The sequence below is a fragment of the Phyllobates terribilis genome, unplaced genomic scaffold (assembly GCF_046119375.1).
Source record: "Phyllobates terribilis strain yellow unplaced genomic scaffold, ASM4611937v1 Scaffold_831__1_contigs__length_621364, whole genome shotgun sequence".
Classification (NCBI taxonomy): Eukaryota; Metazoa; Chordata; class Amphibia; order Anura; family Dendrobatidae; genus Phyllobates; species Phyllobates terribilis.
In genome coordinates this window covers 242,851-267,218 of record NW_027363591.1, presented here as the reverse complement: position 1 = coordinate 267,218, position 24,368 = coordinate 242,851, and the positions used below count along the sequence as shown (strand labels likewise).

Sequence of the window (24,368 nt, the reverse complement as noted above, 5' to 3'; positions counted from 1 at the left end):
AGTGTTTCTGCAGCAGAATTGCCGCTACCCCTGGCCCCCTCACACCACCCACACAGCCCCCTGGATGCCCCTCACACCACCCCCCTTTATGCCAGCACAGCATTTATTCACATGGTCAGTTCTCCCCACCTCAGTCCTCACAGCACAACGCAGAACACGAGCTCCTCATCACCATCCTCCTGTCCCGGCACAATGTGCGCACTGCTGCAGCTGCAGGTGGAATAGTGTCCACTGACTGGACTAAGGAAGCCCCGTCCCTTCCGGTGACGTCATGATTCCATGAAATCACTCCTCCCCCTCAAGACATCAACTCCAATCTAGACGCTGCCCTGTTGCTGAGGCGTGGTGACGCTGTAGCTGGGTGATTGCAGTCAGAGTAGTGGTGTTTGGCGTCTGTACTACAGGTAAGAAGATGGGAATGTGCCAAGGTGATTACTACATTCAGGACAATAAGTAGCTAGCTGTAGGTGTGCAGAATCTCACTCCCATTATTGTCAGGGTCTCGCACCCCCTCATGTCGTCAGCTGTCAGGCTCCCGCACCCCCTCGTGTCGTCAGCTGTCAGGCTCCCGCACCCCCTCGTGTCGTCAGCTGTCAGGCTCCCGCACCCCCTCGTGTCGTCAGCTGTCAGGCTCCCGCACCCCCTCGTGTCGTGGGCTGTCGGGCTCCCCCACCCCCCCCGTGTCGTGGGCTGTCGGGCTCCCGCGCCCCCCCCTGTGTCGTGGGCTGTCGGTCTCCCGCGCCCCCCCTCGTGTCGTGGGCTGTCGGGCTCCCGCGCCCCCCCCTCGTGTCGTGGGCTGTCGGGCTCCCGCGCCCCCTCGTGTCGTGGGCTGTCAGGCTCCCGCGCCCCCCCCTCGTGTCGTGGGCTGTCGGGCTCCCGCACCCCCTCGTGTCGTGGGCTGTCAGGCTCCCTCACACCCTCGTGTCGTGGGCTGTCGGGCTCCCGCACCCCCTCGTGTCGTGGGCTGTCGGGCTCCCGCGCCCCCCCTCGTGTTGTGGGCTGTCGGGCTCCCGCGCCCCCCCCTCGTGACGTGGGCTGTCGTGCTCCCGCGCCCCCCCCTCGTGTCGTGGGCTGTCGGGCTCCCGCCCCCCCCTCGTGTCGTGGGCTGTCGGGCTCCCGCGCCCCCCCCTCGTGTCGTGGGCTGTCGGGCTCCCGCGCCCCCCCTCGTGTCGTGGGCTGTCGGGCTCCCGCGCCCCCCCCTCGTGTCGTGGGCTGTCGGGCTCCCGCGCCCCCCCCCTCGTGTCGTGGGCTGTCGGGCTCCCGCGCCCCCCCCTCGTGTCGTGGGCCGTCGGGCTCCCGCGCCCCCCCCTCGTGTCGTGGGTCGTCGGGCTCCCGCGCCCCCCCTCATGTCGTGGGCCGTCGGGCTCCCGCGCCCCCCCCTCGTGTCGTGGGCCGTCGGGCTCCCACGCCCCCCCCTCGTGTCGTGGGCCGTCGGGCTCCCGCACTCTCCCCTTGTCGTTGTCTGTGGAGAAGATTAATACATATTTTCATTTTTCAGGTTTTCTCTTATAAAACAAGAACCCTGAGCTTCTGTCTTTGACCGAAAAAATGGCGTCTGACAAGTCGCTGCTGTCTGCAGAAATGAACCCAAACATGGAGGAAGCGCTGTATGAACAGATGCTGATGAAGGTACGAAAGATGAATTGGAGAGGCCAGCAATCACCGGGTGAATGTCTCCTACGTCAGCCGCTGGGGGCGCGGCAGTCTCCAACATTTACCTAATGTGTATTGTTGGCTTTAGACCCCTCACAGTTGTACTATTTTGGTGCAGGAAAAATCTGTTTGCAGAACCATCCTGTTCATGTTACTCACTGATTCTCACTTGTTGCCTCATTTCAGGCCAAACAGGAGATACAGAGCAGAATACCGAACTTACCAGAAAGCAGACAGATCAGACCCCAGCCGGGTGAGATGGGCGTCCTCTGATTATTATCCAGATTACTTTGTGCATATTATGCGACAGATACCACAGTGGGGCAGTGGGGTCTTAATGACTGCAACGGTCACATGATGCAACCAACGTGGGGGGTCACATCGTTTTTTCTTATACAGTTGGTTACATGTAAATGCTGCTTGGCTTTTGCCGATTTTATTGTGTTTTTGTTCACTTTTTGTTTTTATTTCTGGTAGGTTTCTGCATTAAAACTCGCACATCCAAAAATACCAAAATCTTTATTAACATCTGCAAGTCGAACCAGATCTCAGCGCCCCCGGACCTGACGGAGCAGGAGTTAGTCAGCATCCTGGAATCTGATGATCCCTCCGGCTATCGAGTCCCCATGAGCCTTGGAGAGCCCCACGTTGAAGTTGATAATAGTACGTTTTTTTTTAATACAGCACGTCTCTTTTTAAAGGGGTAGTCCAGAGATATCCTTAAAGGGGATAAAATAGCAAGTATTACAACTTACTAATCCTCAATGATCAAAGGTGCCGTCTCCACAGGTTCTGGTAGGTCCACTTCCAGTCTGCGGAATAAAGTTTGTTGTTGTCTTTTGAACTTTTTTGGTTTAGATTTGGGACTTAAAGGGATTGCCCACTACTTGCATTCCCCTTTAAGAACTTATGCTAATTATTCATAGCAGCCCAACTAAGGTCAATGGATTCATTCGGCATCGCAAAGTATCTAAGTCCTGGTGCACTTTGTCCTACAGGTGGAGGCGGCTGCACGGCGTACGACATAGTGATTAATGGCACCTTCTTTGAGAAAATTAAGGTAACTGCAATTGCTTATTCCGACATACGAGCTGTCTGCTCTCCTTTGTGTCAGCTCCTTACTTTGTATTTTTTTTATTAGAATAATGAGCTTCTCAGGGAATTTTTTATCACCGTGGCCATGGAGGGACTAGAGAACAAGTACGAAATGGAGCTGTCAAGAGGTAACGACCGCATCACTGATATTTTCCTTGATTTTTCCAACACAAGGACTTGTTCTTTCGTGGAGCAAGTTTACCATATAATATATTGAACATTTTTATGTACTAACCTGTTGTATGACACTGTATCAAATGCCTTTGAAAAGTCCAGATAGACGAAAACCACTAAGTTTCCCTGGTCCAACCTAGAACTTACCTCCCCATAGAATCTTTTCAGATTAGTTTGCAGGACAGATCCCTCATAATCATATGTTTAGGTTATTCTTATTGAGGTGCTCCAGGTTAGTATCTCTTAGAAAACCCTCAAAGATGTTACCCACAGTACAAGTTAAACTTACCTGCCTATAAATTCCAGGCTCAGATATTATCCCGTTCTTGAATATTGGTACCACATTTGCTATGTGGGTGTAACACTGGTGGATATGGACCCACTGCCCCACGGGAGGGTTGTGACTAGGTGTCTACTGGTTCTCCACTAGAACCTTTGGTGGTGAGGATAGACTGGGCCGCCAGTAGACACCAGGTACAACTTCAGTGCAGTCCCCGGGACTGCAGCAGCATTCCGGAGGTACCAGACACAGGAGAGCGAAGACAAGGACTAGGTCAGACAGTCTGAGATCGGGGCAGGAAGCACAGGTTCAGGATAGAGAAAAATGGCAAGGGGGACAGGGGTTTTTGAGACCAGAAAACTCCTTTAACGCTTGCAACCTCTGTTGCTTGACTGCAACTCAAACAGTCAAATCAGTCAGTAAGAATTTAGGGCACTTCCATGGCGATATTTTGCATCAGTATTTGTTAGCAGACGCCAGGAGTGGATCCAAAACAGAAGAGGTGAAAGTGTTTCAGTTACTATTTTTCACTGTGTTTGTTCCCCTCTGGTCTTCAGCTTACAAATACTGCTGTAAATTAGTGCCCAAAATACTCACTGTGTGAATGAGGTGAGGAAGCTGCTTGTAGTACTGTAATAGAAGTCCTTATTCTGAGGATGAGTGCTGTAATTCTTGTCTTCTCTGCTCCATCAAACTCCCCAGAGCAGGGGCAACCCCTGGGGCAAAACTGCTGGCGGCAGATGTCCAGACGTATGACTCAGTGATGTGTGATGGACCCCGACTCCCAAACAAAATGAATCAGACACATACAAAATAAATACACAAATCATTGCAATTAGGTGTCAAACATTCTCAACTTTATTTAAATTTACATGACAGCGCTCAGGAGAGGAAAACCCCCTGTGGAGGAAACCTCTAGGGAACCATGGCTCGAGGGCTGCCCTTCCCTTGGGCTTAGAGAGTTAGTGCCGATATATGACGGAGTTTTAGAATTTGTACATATTTACAGAGAACGACATAACAAATATAGACTATTAATGTGATAGCTGCGATATCTGTCACCACATTTATTGCTGGAACGAATTTAGTTGATCTGATTTCCCAGGTGGATCTACCACTTCTCCCTTACAGATCCAGCTCCGTCTCTCAAGAAGTTGGGCACTTGGTTACAGGGGTTGCTCATTATGGATAACCCCTAATAAGATGAGTATCCCCCCCCCTCCCAATTTATCACCCATTAAAGTCAAGGATCCATCCATGAACTCCCAAAGAAGAGCAGCTCTTTGTACATAGTAACAGAAGGGGATCCTGTTTTGGGGACCCCCCCTCTGTTACCTTCCCATGCCCCCGGGGTGTCTAAGAAGACAACCCCTTTCCCTGCTAGAACCTCCAAATTACACCAACGTTGGCACATTACGTGGGGTGGTCAAGCTCAAGGTCCTCAGGCGCATCATCAGTAATGGCGTTGATCATGGCAGTGCGGCATTCTTTTATGGAATCTTCTTTATGACACTTGTTTATGCCCTCACAATAGTTGTCATGGTTACTACAAGGGCTATTACTGATGCAGGGTCCAAGTATTAACCCTTTCATCATTGGTAATTCACTTTCATTATGGAGGCAAATAATTGTACTTGATACCAAGCAGGAGTCTTATCATTACGGCTTCCCTTAGGCACCATAAGAAATACAGATTATAGAACATACGTACAAGTGTTTCAGGAGTGTTTTGCACTTTTTAGATCCATAGATTGGGCTTATAACTAGCACTTTACAAAGCAGAAAATTAAGAGGAAATTACTTGTAAAATAATATTATAAGGAATTGCATTTCAAGCATTTTCCTAATGTGCATTCTGCATACTTGCATAGTTACATAGGTTGAAAAAGTTTGAACTTTAATGTCCTAGGTCTATCTCCAAAGTTATACATTTTCTATTACTAGATTATTTATAACCCACAATGTCATGTTTTGTTAAATGGGTACCACTTTTTCAACTAGTAAGTGGTTACCTTATATGCATCTATAGATGCATGAGTAATTTCACATTTATAGGATTTTAACTAATCAATAAAGTTTATGTATTTTAATTTAATTTTCTTATATCCACACTTTTCCAACTCTCCCCTTTCCCTATCTCATATGACTACTTTGGTGGTGTACACCTGTGGATATAGATCTGATGAGAATAGACTATTCTTTCGATCCATGTTTTGTTAAAAAAGTATCCAGCCCTTCTATAAATGCTGTTATACTATCTGCCATTACTATATCTTGTGGTTGGCATTCCACAGTCTGACTGCTCTAACTGTAAAGAATCCTTTCCTATTAAGTTGCCAGAATCGCTTCACCTCCGCTTGTTATAAATGTTCCTGGTGCTTTGTAAGGTCCTGGAAAGTGATAAGTCATGTGCCAGTACTATGCATTGACCACATATGTATTTATACATATAAATGTATATTTATGAAGGAGATGATAATTACCCTTCATAGAGGTGTTACGATCATTCATAAATTGCTTTCATAATTTTGATCTCCAGGATTAGGAGAGATTTGGGGTGTAAACGTAATAAACAATGAGTAAAACATCAAAGCAAACGAAAAAGGGTTTGTGACCCAAACTGGTAGGTGAGACCGGCTAGCCCCATATTATACGAGGTCACAACCAGGTTTCGCCTGAGGAGGGCAGCACTAATGAGTCCTCAGGAGCGCATAACCCTGAAATATGCAGCGATTCTACACTACCCATTATAAAAGGGTTTAATATGCTACTTACTACCATGTTTTAGTTAAGATACAAGGCATACTTGTAAGGAGAGATGAAAAAGGTGATGGGGGACAACATATAAATATACTGAGGAACTCTATACACTAGTGGCCAAAATTGAGGCAACACCCCCAAGATTTATGAATTTTTAGCATTTTGCCAATACCAATACAAATTTCATGAATGTTTTTGATTTCACAGTAAAGTTTTTAAGTAGAAATAAAATCTCATATAGAAACACAATATTAGCAGGAAATTTGTTAATTTGTCAACAAATTGGACACTATTGTCACTCAGATGACTGTGGGAGAAAAGCCATTGATTTGTCCTATTTTCATATCTAACACTAAATGTTAATACTCAGTTGGACAGCCCTCAGCCTTGATGACTGCCTGGCATCTACTTGGCATGCTATCTACCAGTTTGTGTAAATCAGATGGTGTGATGATATGAAGCCATGATTTGATGATGGCTGCAGTGAGTTCCTGCTTGTGTGAAGCCCGCTGTTTTGACACCGCTCTTTTGAGCCGAGCCCAGAGATTCTCAATAGGATTGAGATCTGGGCTGTTTCCTGGCCAATTCAATAGCTGGACATTTTTGTCCTTGAACCAAGAGAGACATTTTTTAGCTGTATGGCATGGGGCTCCATCTTAAAATAAACGGTGTCCCTTCACCAAATACATCATGTGCCGAAGGAATGAGTTTAGGCTGAAGGACTTCCTTGATGTACTTTTCAGCATTAACTGTTCCTTCAATTACCTGCAGCCGACCACCTACATCTCTGGACACGCAGCCCCCTACCATAACACTCAGAGGAGGCTTCATGGTGGGTACTGTACCCTCTGGCAACCAGTCCTCTCCAGGTCGTCGTCGAACGTAGCGGACACCGTCGCTGCCAAAGATGGATATGCGTGTCTCATCGCTCCATATAACATTTCTCCATTGTTCAATGGTCCATTTACAATGTTCTTTGGCCCCTGCAGACGTTTCTGACACTGTGAGGCATTCAAAAATGGCTTTTTACCTGGTATTCTGGCTCTTAACCCCGCGTTTACCAGTCGTCGTCGAACCGTCCGATCAGACACTGTCACTCCGGTGTTAACAAGCTCCTTGTTGATGTTAACAGCCGTTTATAACCTGTTATTTAGGGCGATTCTAACAATTCTTCTATCAGTCTGAGGAGTTGTAGCCTTCTTCCTTTCTCTACCTGGTTTATTCTTTATCGAACCAGTCTCTTGAAACCGCTTACACACTTTGAGAACGAAAACATGTAATTGCTTACCTTCTGATGACAAACTGGCTTTAAAATATAAAAACCGCATTTTAATCGCACAATATCTGTCTTAAATCACACCCAGGTCACTATAAACCAACATAGAATACATATCGCAGAAGAGGGCGAGTGTACAAGTAAGTAGGTCAGTGAAAACTTCCATTAAATATTGGTGATGGTGAAAAACTGAAGGTGTTGCCTCAATTTTGGCCACTGGTGTATAACACAAAATATAAACAAAAAAGAAAGGGAAGAACATTTCTGCACAAAAAACGTGTCGCTCGGCAGGAAAATCCCCTTGATATTGCGTTTTTTGAGATTTTTTTTTCCCGTTCTTTAGAAACGCTGCAAAAATACTGAAAGAATAGACATGAAACTGCTTCAAATCTGCAAGGATTCACTTTTCCTGGTACTATCAAACATAGCGTTTTTGGGAACTTGGAGCTCTATATTACAAATATATCCATCCCTCCAGTTGAAAGAAATTAACATTTTCCTGGAGGGAAGTTTATATTTTACATTATGTCAGTTTTTGTCTATCGATGATAAAGTGCAGTTTGCAGCAATTTTTATTGTGACATATACCCAAATCATTCACGAAAATATTTCACATTCAACGCGCGTCGGGCGGGCCTGCGTCCTCTCACATGCCAGGGCTGAGTTTCAGTTCCAGTCTGACCCTGTTAATCATCTATGGTTTCCCTTCAGAGTGGAAAATGCTGAAAAATCGGAAGTTCCTGGGATCCATTTTTGAACAGAATATCAGAACCAAATCAAAACCGATGATTCAGGAAATGGACATAATGGGGTAAGTCCCAACTCTAAGGTACAAGTCTATGGCATACAGTCTGTAAAAGACGACAGAGTAGGCTGCTGTTGAGCATCGGCAGCTTCTTCTCTGATGTTCCTCGCTCATCCATGTCTTATAATACCACATTTCCCCTAGGGACACAAAGTATGACGAGCGTCACTCCTTCTGGTGATAGGTTATACCCAACAGATGGGGCAGCGCCACTCCTCGTGGTGATGGGTTATACCCAACAGATGGGGGAGCGCCACTCCTTGAGGTGATAGGTTATACCCAACAGATGGGGGAGCGCCACTCCTCGTGGTGATGGGTTATACCCAACAGATGGGGGAGCGCCACTCCTCGTGGTGATGGGTTATACTCAACAGATGGGGGAAGTTGCAGAATGGCTTGTTATGGTGCAAGAACAATGTGGACATTGTTTTTTTTTTTGTTGTTTTAACTATTATGTCTTTATGTTCTTTATTTTTTTCCTACAGACCCTCCCAGCTAACTCCAAGCAAGTCCGTGATCTCAGAAGTTGAAAGGTTTGGGTTACTTTGAGCTTTAATGCATGCATTTACTTTTTTTAGAATCCCATCTTACGAAAAATATAGGATATCCAACTTCTTGGACTCCAAAAATAAGGGGGCTGCAGCCTGGAAGTAACCCCGCTGCCCTTTTTAAAGAATATGCTGGTGTGGGGCAGCTACCCAGATTTTCACTGTGCAGGAGAACTGCAGCTAAGCCCATTCACTTTGCTGGATCTATGCTGTCGTTCCGCTGCACAGTGGAGGCCATGATGCCAATGTGCAGGGAATGACTGTGAAAGGGGCTGTTCCTCATTACCAGCATCAGTGCCCCTTTATTATATTAGAGATTGACCCCAACAGATCATAAATTGATGGTGTACCCTTGCATTATACTGCTGCCTTCCTTTTTTTATCAGTTCACCCGTGAAACCAGATTACATGATTGTGGCGGAACCTCCTGTAGGACACCCAAGTTTTCTGGTGGCTGAAGTCTCTTTACCTAAAGTGGTGAGAGCCTTAGATGTGGTTTAGGATTGTGACCTTTTTGCATTTCATGTGATTTCCAATAGTCTTCCTTTATTAAAAGTCTATGCCAACCTCGTGCTACCGGTCCTCCTCTGCCAACTTTTATCATCACAGCTTTGATGTGTCCACAGTAGTCAATTGCTGGCAGCTGTGACACATTTGCTGGATGATGATGATATCATTTTTTTTTTCATACCATGGTGGGTTGTTTGCAAGCTGTTGGAATGAGAAAGAAGATCTCTGTAAACGACTGTCAGCAGAGAACGACTGTTCAAACCAAGCACAGACGCCCAGTGCTTCACGGCGGGACCAGTCATTTATATAAACCTCCCCCCCTGCTTGTTTCCCCTCCATCTCCACCATCACCTCTTCTTTGACAGTTCTGGCTTCATAGATCCAGAGAGGAGATAGAGGGAAAACAAGCTGCTGGGAAGATGTATATATTATTATTTAATTATATAGTGCCATTGATCTCATGGTGCTGGTGCATATAAATGATGTTATAATGATGATATAAATGATGAAAGAGGTTTGTTGCAATAGTGTAGAACACGCCGCTCTTTATTTTTTCTATATTAATGCGACATTTGGAGGAATCGCACAGAAAATGCTTTAAATGTCTTTATTTTTTAATTTGATTTTTCTCATGTCCATGATTCACATTGCGTTAAATGAGGCATAATGAAGATGAAGAATGTTTCAGCTAATGTAGCCTTCATCAGACAGGATAATGTAGCTTAAGGGGACCCACTTGGTTAAATATAGGGGTCAGTTCTGGTCTTCCCAAAAAGCAGATGAAGTAGTCACCACACGGGAATCTGGTGATTACTGGGTTTGCTTTTGGGGACCCCAGATTTCTTCATATAACCGAGTGGGCCTTCTGACTAATGAAGGCTACGTTATCTGAAATTCTGGTACCATTCATTATGCCTCACTTAAAGGGGTTGTCTGGCACTTTAATATTAATGACCTATCCTAAGGATATCCCATTAGTATTAAAGTGGTGGACAACCCCTATTAATGCCGTGTGAATCCTAAAAAATATTTTTCAGCATTTTCTGTGAGCAGTTCCTCCACGTGTCAGATTTAATGTATGAGACGTGTGGAGCTACACAGTAACTTCTAGTTGGCCACGTATCAAGATAAAAGTTTAGATTTTTGTGCACTTGTTGGTTACAACTTTCTTTCCCGTACAGAAGCATTCAGCGACATAAGCGTTGTTACCACGCTGGTCTTCTCTTTACAGTCTTCTGCTAGATCTCTTGTGTTGGACTTGGATGAAGACAGAATAGTCAGACGTCCCGATTTGTATCATCTAGACGTCTTCATTCCTTACAATATCATCCAAGAACAAAGTGGAGCTCAGTTCAACAAGGACAGTAAGGTGAGACAATTAAGCAAAGCTGGACATGTCTTATAGCCCATTCTGAAATCTCCTTCTTAAAGAGGTTCTCTGAGAAAATGTATATAATAAAATTTTAAAAAATGTATACATTTATTTAGCAAAAATAAATTCTTTTAATTGGTGGATAATTCTATGTGAATACTTTTATTCCCAAAAATGGCAAAAGTATTCTCGGAGTGATACCTTTATTGGCTAACCAGAAAAAAAAAAATATATGCAAACTTTCAGAGCACAGAGGCTCCTTCTTCAGGCAATATTACACATGAATTCATAACATTTATAATCCTGCCTGAAGAAGGAGCCTGTGTGCTCTGTAAGTTTGCATATATATATATATATATATATATATATATATATATAGTTTGCATATATATGTATTTCCATCAAATTTTCTGGCTAACACGGTACCACAATATAAATTTGTACTGTACATCACAATTAGGGGATAATAATTGCGTATGGACATAATGGCCAACGATGTCAGCAGCCATCCATCCTAGATGGGTGAAGGTAAACTGTTTGAGACGGACTTCTCTGACCTACCTGTCGGAATCAAGAACGTGCATCTGTCATTGATTGACTGACTGATCACGTCCATGAGTCAACATGCTGTAAACCTGTCATGATGAGTGAGCAGATAAGATGCTGCCCCTCACCCTGACAGGAACTTATCTATCACAACATATAGTTGCCCAGAGACATCTGAATGCATCGGCTTTCCTTTATGCCATTCATCAAACATGTCGTATATTTTGTGTATAGCGAGTCACAAGCCTCGCACTGCTCTGCGTCTTATCATTTGGTTCTATGAGCTGCAGTAAAACGTGACGTATATTCCAGGTGCTGACGATCACAACACCGGTGCAGCCAGCATAGCGGTGGGCTCAGAAGATCAGCTTTGGAAAACGTTCCTCTTATATAGATCCAGTGGATCCTACTTTCCTGCTGTTTACATTGTATGGTTACAATTCTATTTACACTTCAATATGACTCCAGAATAAATTTTTGTATTTCTTATACTTGCCGTATATTTTTCCCAAGGAGGGGGTTTAGGTATTGTGCTTTTTTTTTTTCTACTGTAATATTTCATAATATCTGTGAATAAGTCTTGAAAATAATTTGCATTGAAAAGGTTGAGATCCTCTGAATCTACAGGGATTTTTAGGAATTAAAAATCTACAGCAGTAAATCTGCAGCAAAATTTACATTTTGCACCATGTCTGGATTTAGTAGCAGCTGCCCCTTTAAATGGAATATGTCAGCAGGTTTTTGCTACCCCATTTGAGAGCAGCATAATCCGAGGCCCTGATTCCAACGATGCATCACTTACTGGGCTGCTTGGTGTTATTTTGATAAAATTGCAGGTTTTTTTTCTCATGCAGATCTCTGAATGCTGAGCTCTGTATAATAACCCCACCCACACCACTGATTGGCCGCTTTCTGTGTACACTGTATATAAACTGCCAATCAGTGGTGGGGGCGTGGTTGGACTACCTGGCTGCAGGTTTACTAGTCCTCTAGTGATAATCTTCTGCTAATAAAAGTGTGATTTTTATCAAAACTACAACCAGCAGCCCTGTAAGTGAGACGTCCCTAGAATCAGGGTCTTTGTCTCTACATCATGCTGCTCTCAACAACAACCAATATATAGTACATCCGACAAGGGGTCAATGTGTTAAAAAAGACCTTTATTATAATAATTTGGGTACATGGCGGCAAAGAAAAGAGCACACACACATATATATAGTAATACCATATAATAGTGAGGAGGTATAATGTAAATATTTGAATTGCAGAGACACCAGGGCTAAATAGTAGTAGCTCCAATTGTGCTAATGCATACTGATAGTATATCCTAGGTCACATAGTAAAAGGATATAATCCCAAATAATAAAAGCCAATATAGGCATTCCCAAGATAATGACCTTTTGGTATATACATATCAAGGGATGTATTATATCCAAGTAGGTTAATTCCCAAGTAACAATAATGTTGTATTGGATTCATTCATACCTGGTATATATTGTCTGCACGTCTTGCAATAGCTCTGGGCTCGGTGGTCCTACTCCTAGTGTGGCGCTCACCCCATCATGCTGCTCTCAGAATAGCCAAGAAAAACCTGCTGACAGATTCCCTTTACAAATAGCTGAAATGGCTCCTAGATACCAGAGAAGGAAAACGTTATGAAAACGGTTTTGTTTCCTAAATAGAAAAGCAAATTAAACACCACTGGATAATGTGGTGTGTGAAGCCGTCCATTGGATTGCTGTTTCGGGTGGGCTCAGGAGCAGAGCCCCCATCCTACACAGCTGACATCTTGCTGTAACAGCAGCGGCCAGAGCGAAGCATCAATCACTGCTGTTTAACCATTTATATGCCGTCAATCACTGATGGCAAGTTAAATAGCGCAATCACCGGTACGCTATGCAATGTTACTAGAAATTTTTTTTTTACTTTTCCATTTCTTTGAATTACTTGTTGTGATTTGCAGATCCATTGACTGGCCACGTGGAAGGGCTGCAGCCGATCATTCATGTACGTAGCAGATGCACATTTCCATGTGTAAATAGGCCCTTATAGAAATCAATCAATAGAACGTATACCTGGATATCCAGGTTTATCCTTTGCATACATTTAAAGAGGTATAAGTCATGGCATATTACTAGGATGTCATTCTTGGGGGTCTGACAGCCTAATTTAGAAAGAAGTGGATGCATTATTTTTTTCACGCTCCCAATTTAACAATTTGATTACAGTTGGATCTATTGTTATTTTTATTTTTTGCACTATGGGTGGGTGGTTGGGAGCACAGCTGTGCAGGAAAAAAAAAGCTTACAGGTACTCAATTCCTTCATTCTTGGGATCGGTGGCGGAACCACAGGTCGGACCATCGCCAATCAAGATATTATATCCCTTCACACTCATCATTGCTCCCAATTAACAATTTGAGCATGTGCATTTTTTTAGGGTATTTTTGCGCAATGGGTGGGAGCACAGCTGTGCAGGAAAAAAAGCTGATAGGTTCCCCATTCCTTCATTCTCAGAATCAGTGGATGGAACATCGTCAATCACAATATTATATCCTTCACACTAATCGTTGCTCCCAATTATCAATTTGAGTACGGTTATACCTATTGTTTTTTTAGGGGTTTTTTTTGCACTGTGGGTGGTTGGGAGCACAGCTGTGCAGGAAAAAAAAAAGCTGATAGGTTCCCCATTCCTTCATTCTCAGAATCAGTGGATGGACCATCGCCAATCACAATATTATATCCCTCACACTAATCGTTGCTCCCAATTATCAATTTGAGTACGGTTATACCTATTGTTTTTTTAGGGGTTTTTTTTGCACTGTGGGTGGTTGGGAGCACAGCTGTGCAGGAAAAAAAAAAGCTGATAGGTTCCCCATTCCTTCATTCTCAGGATCAGTGGTGGAACCAGAGGTTGGATCATCTCCAATCAAAATATTATATTATTCACACTAATCATTGCTTCTAGTTAACAATTTGAGTACGGTTGAACCCATTGTGTTTTTTTAGGGTTTTTGTTTTTTTTGCACTATGGGTGCAAGTTATAGTAATATGTGTCACCGTAAAAAAAAAAAACTAATAGTGTCTCCTGATTGTTCAGACACAAATATATCTGTTGAAAATAGTCTGGTATACACCAGTAAATTATAACTGTGGTTTTGCTGTTCCACGGTAAAAAATCTCTATTATCCTACTTTTGGCATTTTTTGCCGCAAAGAAAAACAGTAGTAGTGTCTCCTGATTGTTCAGACACAAATATATCTGTTGAAAATAGTCTGGTGTAGGCCCGAGAAATACAAGTGTGGTTTTGCAGTTCCACGGGTCAAATCTCTGTATTATCCTGCTTTTTTGCATTTTTTGCTGTAAAGAAAAACAGTACTGTCTCCTGATTGTTCAGACACAAATATATCTATTTAAAATTTTCTGGTATACCCCAGTAAACAATAACTGTGGTTTTGCCATTCCACGGTAAAAATCTCTATTATTCACCTTTTGGTATTTTTTCCGTAAAGAAAAACAGTAATAGTTTCTCCCTGATTGTTCAGATTGTTTAAAAGAGTCGGGTGTAGGCCAGAGAAATAGAACTGTGGTTTTCCTCTTCCACGGTTCTAATCTACTTTATTACCCTTTTTCCATTGATAGTGCGAGTGTAAGCTATTTTACTTACTTTACAATGGGCAAGGCGCGTGGCAAGGGACATGGAAGTGGACGTTCTGGTGATGGTGCATGCAGAGGACGGGGCCGTGGCCAAGGTGAAAATGTGCCACAACCAACAGCCATATCTTCTCGCTCCCACTTCTTGACCGAATTACTAGGGAAGCACAGAACAACACCAGATCAGTGTGAACAGGTTATTAATTGGATAGCAGATAATACTTCCAGTTACCTGGGCACCACCACCTCCGGTCTGTCTTCCACACGGTCAACTCTTAGTAGCCATGAGTCTCGACCGCATACTCCTCCTCACCCTGATGCTCCTCCCTCCCACCATGCCGAGTGTCGTCAGACAGCAACTGATCCCACACTTGGACACTCTGAAGAGCTGTTCACTGGTCCATTTCCAGATTTGTGCCCCTCGCCTGCTCCGCTTGAAGTGGTGGAAGAGGAGATCCCATGTAGAGATGCCCAAATATTTGAACAGCCACGGCCAGAGGAAGTCAACGCTGGCAATTTGTCACAAGAGGTTGACGATGACGAGACACAATTGCCAGGAAGTGAGGAGGAGGATCGTGGTGCGCAAGTGGAAGAGGAGGAGGTGGTGGATGATCTAGTAACTGACCCAATGTGGCAGGAGGACATGCAGAGCGAGGCCAGCAGCAGACAGGGTGAGGGAGGCAGAGTACCCCAACAGGCAGGAAGAAGCAGTGTGGTGGCCGCACACAGAAGGCCGGCAACAGTTCCCCGTAACACCAACATGAGGGACGCTGCCAGTACAACCTGTAGGTCTTCCAGAGTCTGGAATTTTTTTAAAGACTCTGCTGATATCCCCAAAAAGGCCATTTGTACCACCTGCCATGCCAGCATCAGCAGGGGTGACAAAACTACCAGCCTGACCACCACCAGCATGATCAGGCACATGGCAGCAAAGCACCCAATTTTGTGGGGCGAACCCCAGGGTCCATGACCAGTGTCAGCGGGTGTCACCTGTTGTGTGTGCATGGCAATCCCCTGTCCATACTGCATGCAAAGATGCCCCCTCCTCTCAGTCTTTATGGCAGTCTCTCAAGAGTGTGCAAAGCAGTCATCAAAGCAAAAGGTGGCTACTTTGAAGAACCTAGAATATAAGACATATTTTCAGTTGTTTCACACTTTTTTGTTAAGTATATAATTCCACATGTGTTAATTCATAGTTTTGATGCCTTCAGTGTGAATGTACAATTTTCATAGTCATGAAAATACAGAAAAATCTTTAAATGAGAAGGTGTGTCCAAACTTTTGGTCTGTACTGTATGTACCATCTTGACAAACTTTGAGGAGTCCACCAAGATGGTGAGTGGCGATGACGCCATCATTAGCGTCAGCATTCCACTTGTCTGTCTTTTGCAATGCTCTCTGCAGAGAATTAAAGAGGAGGCATTGCAGCCAGAGTATGATGAAATGGATCAAGAAGCCGTAGCGGTCGATTACACACAGCCCAGCCTCATCTCATCCCAACGTGCATTGGGGGACAATGAGGGAGAGGAGGAGGAGGAAGAACAGGAGCTTGTATCATGCGCTGTATACGGTAGTACCTGTACAACTGTCATACTGTCAGTTCAGCGTGGGTGGCCTAAGGACAGGGGGGGGGGGAGGAGGAGGAGAGCATGGTCAGTCGTCATCTTGGTGAGGACACGGAAGTCTTGCCCGTTACCAGTCTGGCACGCATGGCTGACTTTATGTTACTCTGCCTTAACCGTGACCCTCGCGTTGTCAAAATGTTGGGTGACAGTCATTACTGGTTGGTGACACTTTTAGACCCCCGCTACAAGGAGAACTTTCACTCTCTTATTCCTGAGGTGGAGAGGTCTACGAAAATGGGGCAGTACCAGAAGGCCCTTGCTGCAGAACTGTTAAAAAAAAATTCCCATCTGAACACGCTAGCGGCAGAGGTCACAGTTCGTTGACCAACCAAGGCGTACAAGCGAGAGAGAGGCAACTCCAATCCAGCAGAGGCAGGGGAACTCTGTCAACATTCTGGGACAGTTTTCTGAGACCTGCCCAGCTTACAGGCCCTGAGGCGCGGGGTACTCTCACAAGCAGTGGAAAGTTTCAAAAGATGGTGAGGGAGTACCTTGCCGACCGTACCAGCGTCCTCCGTGATTCCTCTGTGCCTTTTAATTACTGGGTATCCAAGCTGGACACTTGGAATGAAATCGCTCTGTACGCCTTGGAGGTGCTGGCCTGCCCTGCCACTAGCGTGTTATCGGTGCGTGTTTTTAGTGCTGCTGGGGTAATTATAACTGATAAGCGCACTCGCCTGTCAACTGACAATGCTGACAAGCTGACCCTTATCAAAATGAACAGTAGCTGGATTGGGCCAGACTTCTCATCACCACCAAATGACAGCAGAGTAACATAAAGTCAAATCCACTGTGTTATTTCGGAAGGTGTATTCACATGCACCGCTTCACACCCACACATGGGTATACGCTTCCTCATTTCGGCTGTTTTATGTTCTTCTCCTTATCCTCAGCCTCCACCACCACTATACCACCAGGGTGACCGTGGTCCGTGTTGCCATTATTGAAAGTTCCTCCGTCCTTATTTTTGTCAGCTTTTGCTTGGAAGGCATAAGCAAAGACTGTGGGAGACCCACTCCCCAATAATGGGAATAATATTTTTAAAATGCTGTACTGTATGGCTCTTGTAAGGGGCATTAAAAGCGTCTTGTTAAGCTACTACGACCTCCACCACTTTTCCGAGGAGCATTAAAACCGTCTTGTTAATCTACTGGGACTTCCACATCTCTTCCAAGGGGCATTCAAACCGTCTTGTTAAGCTACTGGGACCTCCACCACTTTTCTGAGGGGCATTAAAAGCGTCTTATTAAGCTACTGGTACGTCCACCACTTTTCCGAGGGGCATTAAAAACGTCTTGTTAAGCTAGTGGGACCTCCAAGTCTCTTCCAAGGGGCATTCAAACTGTCTTGTTAAGCTACTGGGACCTCCACGTCTCTTCCAAGGGGCATTCAAACCGTCTTGGTAAGCTACTGCGACCTCCACCACTTTTTCGAGGGGCATTAAAAGCATCTTATTAAGCTACTGGGACCTCCACCACTTTTCCGAGAAGCATTAAAACCGTCTTGTTAAGCTACTGGGACCTCCACGTCTCTTCCAAGGGGCATTCAAACCGTCTTCTTAAGCTACTGGGACCTCCACGTCTCTTCCAAGGGGCATTCAAACCGTCTTGTTAAGCTACTGGGACCTCCACGTCTCTTCTGAGAGGCATTAAAAGCGTATTGTTAAGCTACTGGGACCTCCACCACTTTTCCGAGGGGCATTAAAACCGTCTTGTTAAGCTACTGGGACCTCCACCACTTTTCCGAAGGGCATTAAAACCGTCTTTTTAAGCTACTGGTACCTCCACGTCTCTTCCAAGGGGCATTCAAACCATCTTGTTAAGCTACTGGGACCTGCACCACTTTTCCAAGGGGCATTCAAACAGTCTTGTTAAGCTACTACGACCTCCACCACTTTTCCAAGGGGCATTAAAACCGTCTTGTTAAGCTACTGGGACCTCCACTTTTCCGAGGGGCATTAAAAGCATCTTGTTAAGCTACTGGGACCTCCACCACTTTTCCGAGGAGCATTAAAACCATCTTGTTAAGCTACTGTGACCTCCACGTCTCTTCCAAGGGGCATTCAAAGCGTCTTGTTAAGCTACTGGGACCTCCACCACTTTTCCGAGGGGCATTAAAAGCATCTTGTTAAGCTACTGGGACCTCCACCACTTTTCCGAGGAGCATTAAAACCATCTTGTTAAGCTACTGTGACCTCCACGTCTCTTCCGAGGGGCATTCTAACCGTCTTGTTAAGCTACTGTGACCTCCACGTCTCTTCCAAGGGGCATTCAAACCGTCTTGTTAAGCTACTGGGATCTCCACTTCTCTTCTGAGGGGCATTAAAAGCGACTTGTTAAGCTACAGTGACCTCCACCACTTTTCCGAGGGGCATTAAAACCGTCTTGTTAAGCTACTGTGACCTCCACGTCTCTTCCAAGGGGCATTCAAACTGTCTTGTTAAGCTACTGGGACCTCCACGTCTCTACCAAGGGGCATTCAAACCGTCTTGTTAAGCTACTGCGACCTCCACCACTTTTTCAAGGGGCAGTAAAAGCGTCTTTTTAAGCTACTGGGACCTCCACCACTTTTCCGAGAAGCATTAAAACCGTCTTGTTAAGCTACTGGGACCTCCACTTCTCTTCCAAGGGGCATTCAAACCATCTTGTTAAGCTACTGGGACCTCCACGTCTCTTCTGAGAGGCATTAAAAGCATCTTGTTAAGCTACTGTGACCTCCACAACTTTTTCAAGGGGCAGTAAAAGCATCTTTTTAAGCTACTGGGACCTCCACCACTTTTCCGAGAAGCATTAAAACCGTCTTGTTAAGCTACTGGGACCTCCACTTCTCTTCCAAGGGGCATTCAAACCATCTTGTTAAGCTACTGGGACCTCCACGTCTCTTCTGAGAGGCATTAAAAGCATCTTGTTAAGCTACTGGGACCTCCACGTCTCTTCCAAGGGGCATTCAAACCGTCTTGTTAAGCTACTGGGACCTCCACATCTCTTCCAAGGGGCATTCAAACCGTCTTGTTAAGCTACTGCGACCTCCACCACTTTTCCAAGGGGTATTAAAACCGTCTTGTTAACCTACTGGGACCTCCACCACTTTTCTGAGGAGCATTAAAACCGTCTTGTTAAGCTACTGGGACCTCCACGTCTCTTCCAAGGGGCATTCAAACCGTCTTGTTAAGCTACTGCGACCTCCACCACTTTTCCAAGGGGCATTAAAACCGTCTTGTTAAGCTACTGGGACCTCCACCACTTTTCTGAGGAGCATTAAAACCGTCTTGTTAAGCTACTGAGACCTCCACGTCTCTTCTGAGGGGCATTAATAGCGTTTTGTTAAGCTATTGTGACCTCCACCACTTTTACAAGGGGCATTTAAACCGGCCAATTAAGCTACTGGGACCTCCACGTCTCTTCCAAGGGGCATTCAAACAGTCTTGTTAAGCTACTGGGACCTCCACTACGTTTCTGAGGGGCATTAAAACCATCTTGTTAAGCTACTGGGACCTCCACCACTTTTCTGAGGAGCATTAAAACCGTCATGTTAAGCTGCTGGAACCTCCACGTCTCTTCTGAGGGGCATTAATAGCGTCTTGTTAAGCTACTGTGACCTCCACGTCTCTTCCAAGGGGCATTCAAACCGTCTTGTTAAGCTGCTGGGACCTCCACGTCTCTTCTGAGGGGCATTAATAGCGTCTTGTTAAGCTACTGCGACCTCCACCACTTTTCCAAGGGGCATTAAAACCATCTTGTTAAGCTACAGGGATCTCCACGTTTCTTCTGAGCGGCATTAAAAGCGTCTTCTTAAGCTACTGTGACCTCCACCACTTTTCCGAGGGGTATTAAAACCGTCTTGTTAAGCTACTGGGACCTCCACCCCTTTTCCAAGGGGTATTAAAACTGTCTTGTTAAGCTACTGGGACCTCCACATCTCTTTTGAGGGGCATTAATAGCGTCTTGTTAAACCACTCTGAACTCCACAGCTCTTCCAAGGGGCATTGATATGTTGTTTTTAATTAACTCTAACCTCCACGACTCTTCGAACGGGCATTGCAGTTCCTCTTAATTTTTGGCAGCTTTTTCTTGGAAGGCATAAGCAAATACTATGGGAGACCCACTACCCAATAATGGGAATAATGTTTGTAATATGCTGTACTGCATGGCTCTTGTAAGGGGCATTGCAAGCTCCTTCGTCCTAATTTTTGGCAGCTTTTGCTTGGAAGGCATAAGCAAAGACTATGGGAGACCCACTCCCCAATAATGGGAATAATGTTTGGAATATGCTGTACTGCATGGCTCTTGTAAGGGGCATTGCAAGTTCCTCCGTCCCAATTTTTGGCAGCTTTTGCTTGGAAGGCATAAGCAATGACTATGGGATACACACTCCCCAATAATGGGAATAATGTTTGTACTATGCTGTACTGTATGGCTCTTGGAAGGGGCATTAAAAGCCCCTCTTCCGAGGGACATTCAAACCGTCTGGTTAAGCTACTGGGACCTCCACGTCTTTTCCGAGGGGCATTAAAACCATCTTGTTAAGCTACTGTGACCTCCATGTCTCTTCAAAGGGACATTAAAACAGTCTTCTTAAGCCACTCTGAACTCCACAGCTCTTCCTAGGGGCATTGAAATGTTGTTTTTAATTACCTCTAACCTCCACAACTCTTCCAACGGACATTGCATTTCCTCCTAATTTTAGTCAGCTTTTGCTTTTCAATGCAAAGGCGAATACTAAGGGAGTCCCACTCCCCAATAGTGGGTAGAAGGTTTTTAGTACGCTGTAATCCACGTCTGTTTCAAGGGGCATTGCAGTTCCTCATAATTTTTGGAAAGCCTTCAATTCACTGTTTAGGCCAACAGTGTACAGGAGACCCAGTTGCTATAAATGGAAAAAACTGTTTAGTTAAGGCCCTCTGACCTCCATGTCATTTCCAAGGTACATTGGAGTGCCTCGAAATTTTTGGTAGGCATTGCACTCACTGTATGCCCTATAACTGTGTAGCCAAACCGCTCCTTTTGTTACAGAAACATATCCTACAAGACATATGTGGTTGACTGGCCTGATATTGATGTGAATGGTCCCTGTTCCTCCTGCTCTCCTTTGCCACCACCTCATCCATCATTCATCACCTGAAGCTTTGTTTTAACGGGAGTCATAGAACTGGGATAGTAGCAGGAAAACATCCAGCAATCCTCAGAGGAGGTAGGATATGCGCCAAAACGCTGACCACCTCAGGCCTTGCCGCTACTACATACATGCGCTTGCATTCCAACAAAACAAAGCAGATGCTAACTTGTATCATCATCATGGTCCTCACCTTGGCACTCTCAACTCCCCTGATGGAGAAGCCAGGGCCCACCGGAGGAGTCTGGTTCTCTGGTGGGCTCGTCCAATGCTGCCCTAAAGCAGGCCAGGCTAAGAAAAGTGTGTGGGGGGATGTTCCAAGGAGAAATAGGGGCGGCTGGCGACCGAGTATGGACACCCGGCCGCCCCCTGGCGGTTGGGGACCGAGTGTGGACACCCCGCCGCCGGGCGGCTGGGGACTGAGTATGGATACCAGGCCGCCAACGCTGCCATGACATGGTGGCCAGATTCCACCTCCACATGCCTAAAAGGCCCAATTTCAAGTGCAAGCAAGCAGTATGGTATTGCAGCCTGGGGGTGGGTGGGTGGTTGGCTGCATATTTGCGCTTGCATTGCAAGGAATGGGGGAGGTACAATTGAACCCTGCCCTGGGACAAGAACTTGCACGGGGATAGTTGCAAGTCTGCATCTTCTGATGCGGCAAGGATGACTTCTGATGGGCACACTTTTAGGCAGTGACCGGGGAGTCAGAGATGCTTCCAGGGGTCTTCCCTATGCTGTCCCCATGTCTTTTCAGCACTGTATGCATGTGTCACACAGCACATGGCCAGATAAGGTTGTAAAATGTTAAAATGACATTTCCCGGTGAATGCATTTGTCATGGTTGAAAGCAATACAAAAGTGCAAAAACACATTAAAAATGCTACTTGTGAACATAGCCCAAGGTGTGGAGGAGTATTTTTTTTTTTTTTGTTATTTATTTTACCTTATACACAAGTCTTTACCCTGGAAAGGAACTTCCTTAACATATTTCACAGGAAAGCAGTTTCAGTTTAGTTTTTGAACGTTTTATTGTGAGCCCTTAACCCCTTACTGACATCTGACGTACTAATACGCGTCTGTGCCCTGGGACTTAATACCCAGACCCGTATTAGTACGTCATGGCGATCGCGAGCGCACACAGGCTGTGCGGGCGCGATCGCCGCCGGGTGTCAGCTGATTGTCACAGCTGACACCCGGTACTATGTGCAGGGAGCGGTCCTGCACCGCTCCCAGCACATTAACCCCCGCGATGCTGCAATCGAAGTCGATCGAAGTCGATCGCGGCATTGCGGGGGCAAGGGGAGGTGATCGGCGATACTCACCTCCTCTTCCGGCTTCCAGCGCAGTCTGCAAAGGCTTCCCGGGTGTTGCCATGACGACCCGATGTCGTCATGACAACATCCGGGTCACCAGAGAGCAGGAAGATTGCTTGGACATGCGCAGTGCATCTCCAAGCAATCTTCACACTGTGCACTTCTGACAGCCTTCATGGCATAGGGATGGTGCTCCATTCCTGTGCCATGCAGGCGATCAGAAAAAAAAAAGTGAAAGTCCCAGAGTGGGACAAAGTAATAAAGTGTATAAACTGTGTGAAAGTGGAAAAAAAAAAAAAAAATGTGCAAAAATATTATAAAAAAATAAAAAAAATAATACACCAAAAATAAAAATATAATGTACCCATCAATAAATATTATTAAAAAAAAATTTAAAAAAAACAATAAAAGTACATATATTTGGTATCGCCACGTCCGGAACAACCTGACCTATAAAACTGTCCCACTAGTTAACCCCTTCAGTGAACACGGTAAAAAAAAAAAAAAAAAAAAACGAAGCAAAAAACAATGCTTTATCACCATACCGCCAAACAAAAAGTGGAATAACACGCGATCAAAATGACGCATATAAATAAAAATGATACCGCTGAAAACGTCATCTCGTCCCGCAAAAAACAAGCCACCATACAGCTCCATCAGCCGAAAAATAAAAAAGTTATAGCTCTCAGAATAAAGCGATACTAAAAAATATTTTTTTCTATAAAATAGCTTTTATTGTGTATAAGCGCCAAAACATAGAAAAATGATACAAATGTGGTACCGCTGTAAACGTACTGACCCGAAGAATAAAGCTACCTCATCAATTTTACCACACGCGGAACAGAATAAAAAAAAAAAAAAAAAACAATTCCTGAATTGTTGGTTTTTGTTTATTCTGCCTCCCAAAAATCGGAATAGAAAGCGATCAAAAAATGTCACGTGCCTGAAAATGGCACCAATAACAACGTCAAGTCATCCCGCAAAAAACGAGCCGTCACATGACTGTCTGCCAAAATCTTGAAAAATTATAGCTCTCAAAATATGGCGATGCAAAAATTAGATTTTACAAAAAATGCGTCTTTTAGTGTGTGACAGCTGTCAGTCATAAAAACCCCATATGATTCTGGCATTGCTGTAATCACACCGACCCGAAGAATAAAGTCGTCTAATCACTTATACCGCACAAGGAACGGCGTCAAAAATAAACTCTTGGGTTAGGATTGGGCTAGGGTTAGGGCTGGGTTTGGGGCTAGGGTTGTGCTGGGGCTAGGGTTGTGCTGGGGCTAGGGTTGTGCTAGGGTTAGGGCTGGGGTTGGGATTTTTTTCAAAAGTAAGAAAAAAAGATGACGATATGGCGACTAGTGTTGAGAGCAAGTGCTCGCTACTTGAGTTTGCATCGGGTGCTCTGGTATGCATTGAGTATCGTGGGTATTTGAGTGACATGCTCGAGTCTCTGCCCCATATGCTTCGCGGCCAAAAAACTTTACGGGGATTGCCTGCCATGCACGAGCAATCCCCGCATGTTTTTTTTTGGGTGTCTAATAACCGTGAAACATGCGGAGCAGGGACTCGAGCATGTCACTCGAGCACACGCTGTACATGGTGCATACCTGAGTACCCAATGCAAACTCAAGTAGCGAGCA

At 45.0% G+C, this 24,368-nt stretch overlaps 1 pseudogene; it reads left to right on the top strand.

Moving 5' to 3' along the window:
• The first annotated feature begins 308 nt into the window (after positions 1-308).
• On the top strand, positions 309-11,367 carry LOC141240301 (PIH1 domain-containing protein 1-like; annotated as a pseudogene).
• Positions 11,368-24,368: the final 13,001 nt, after the last annotated feature.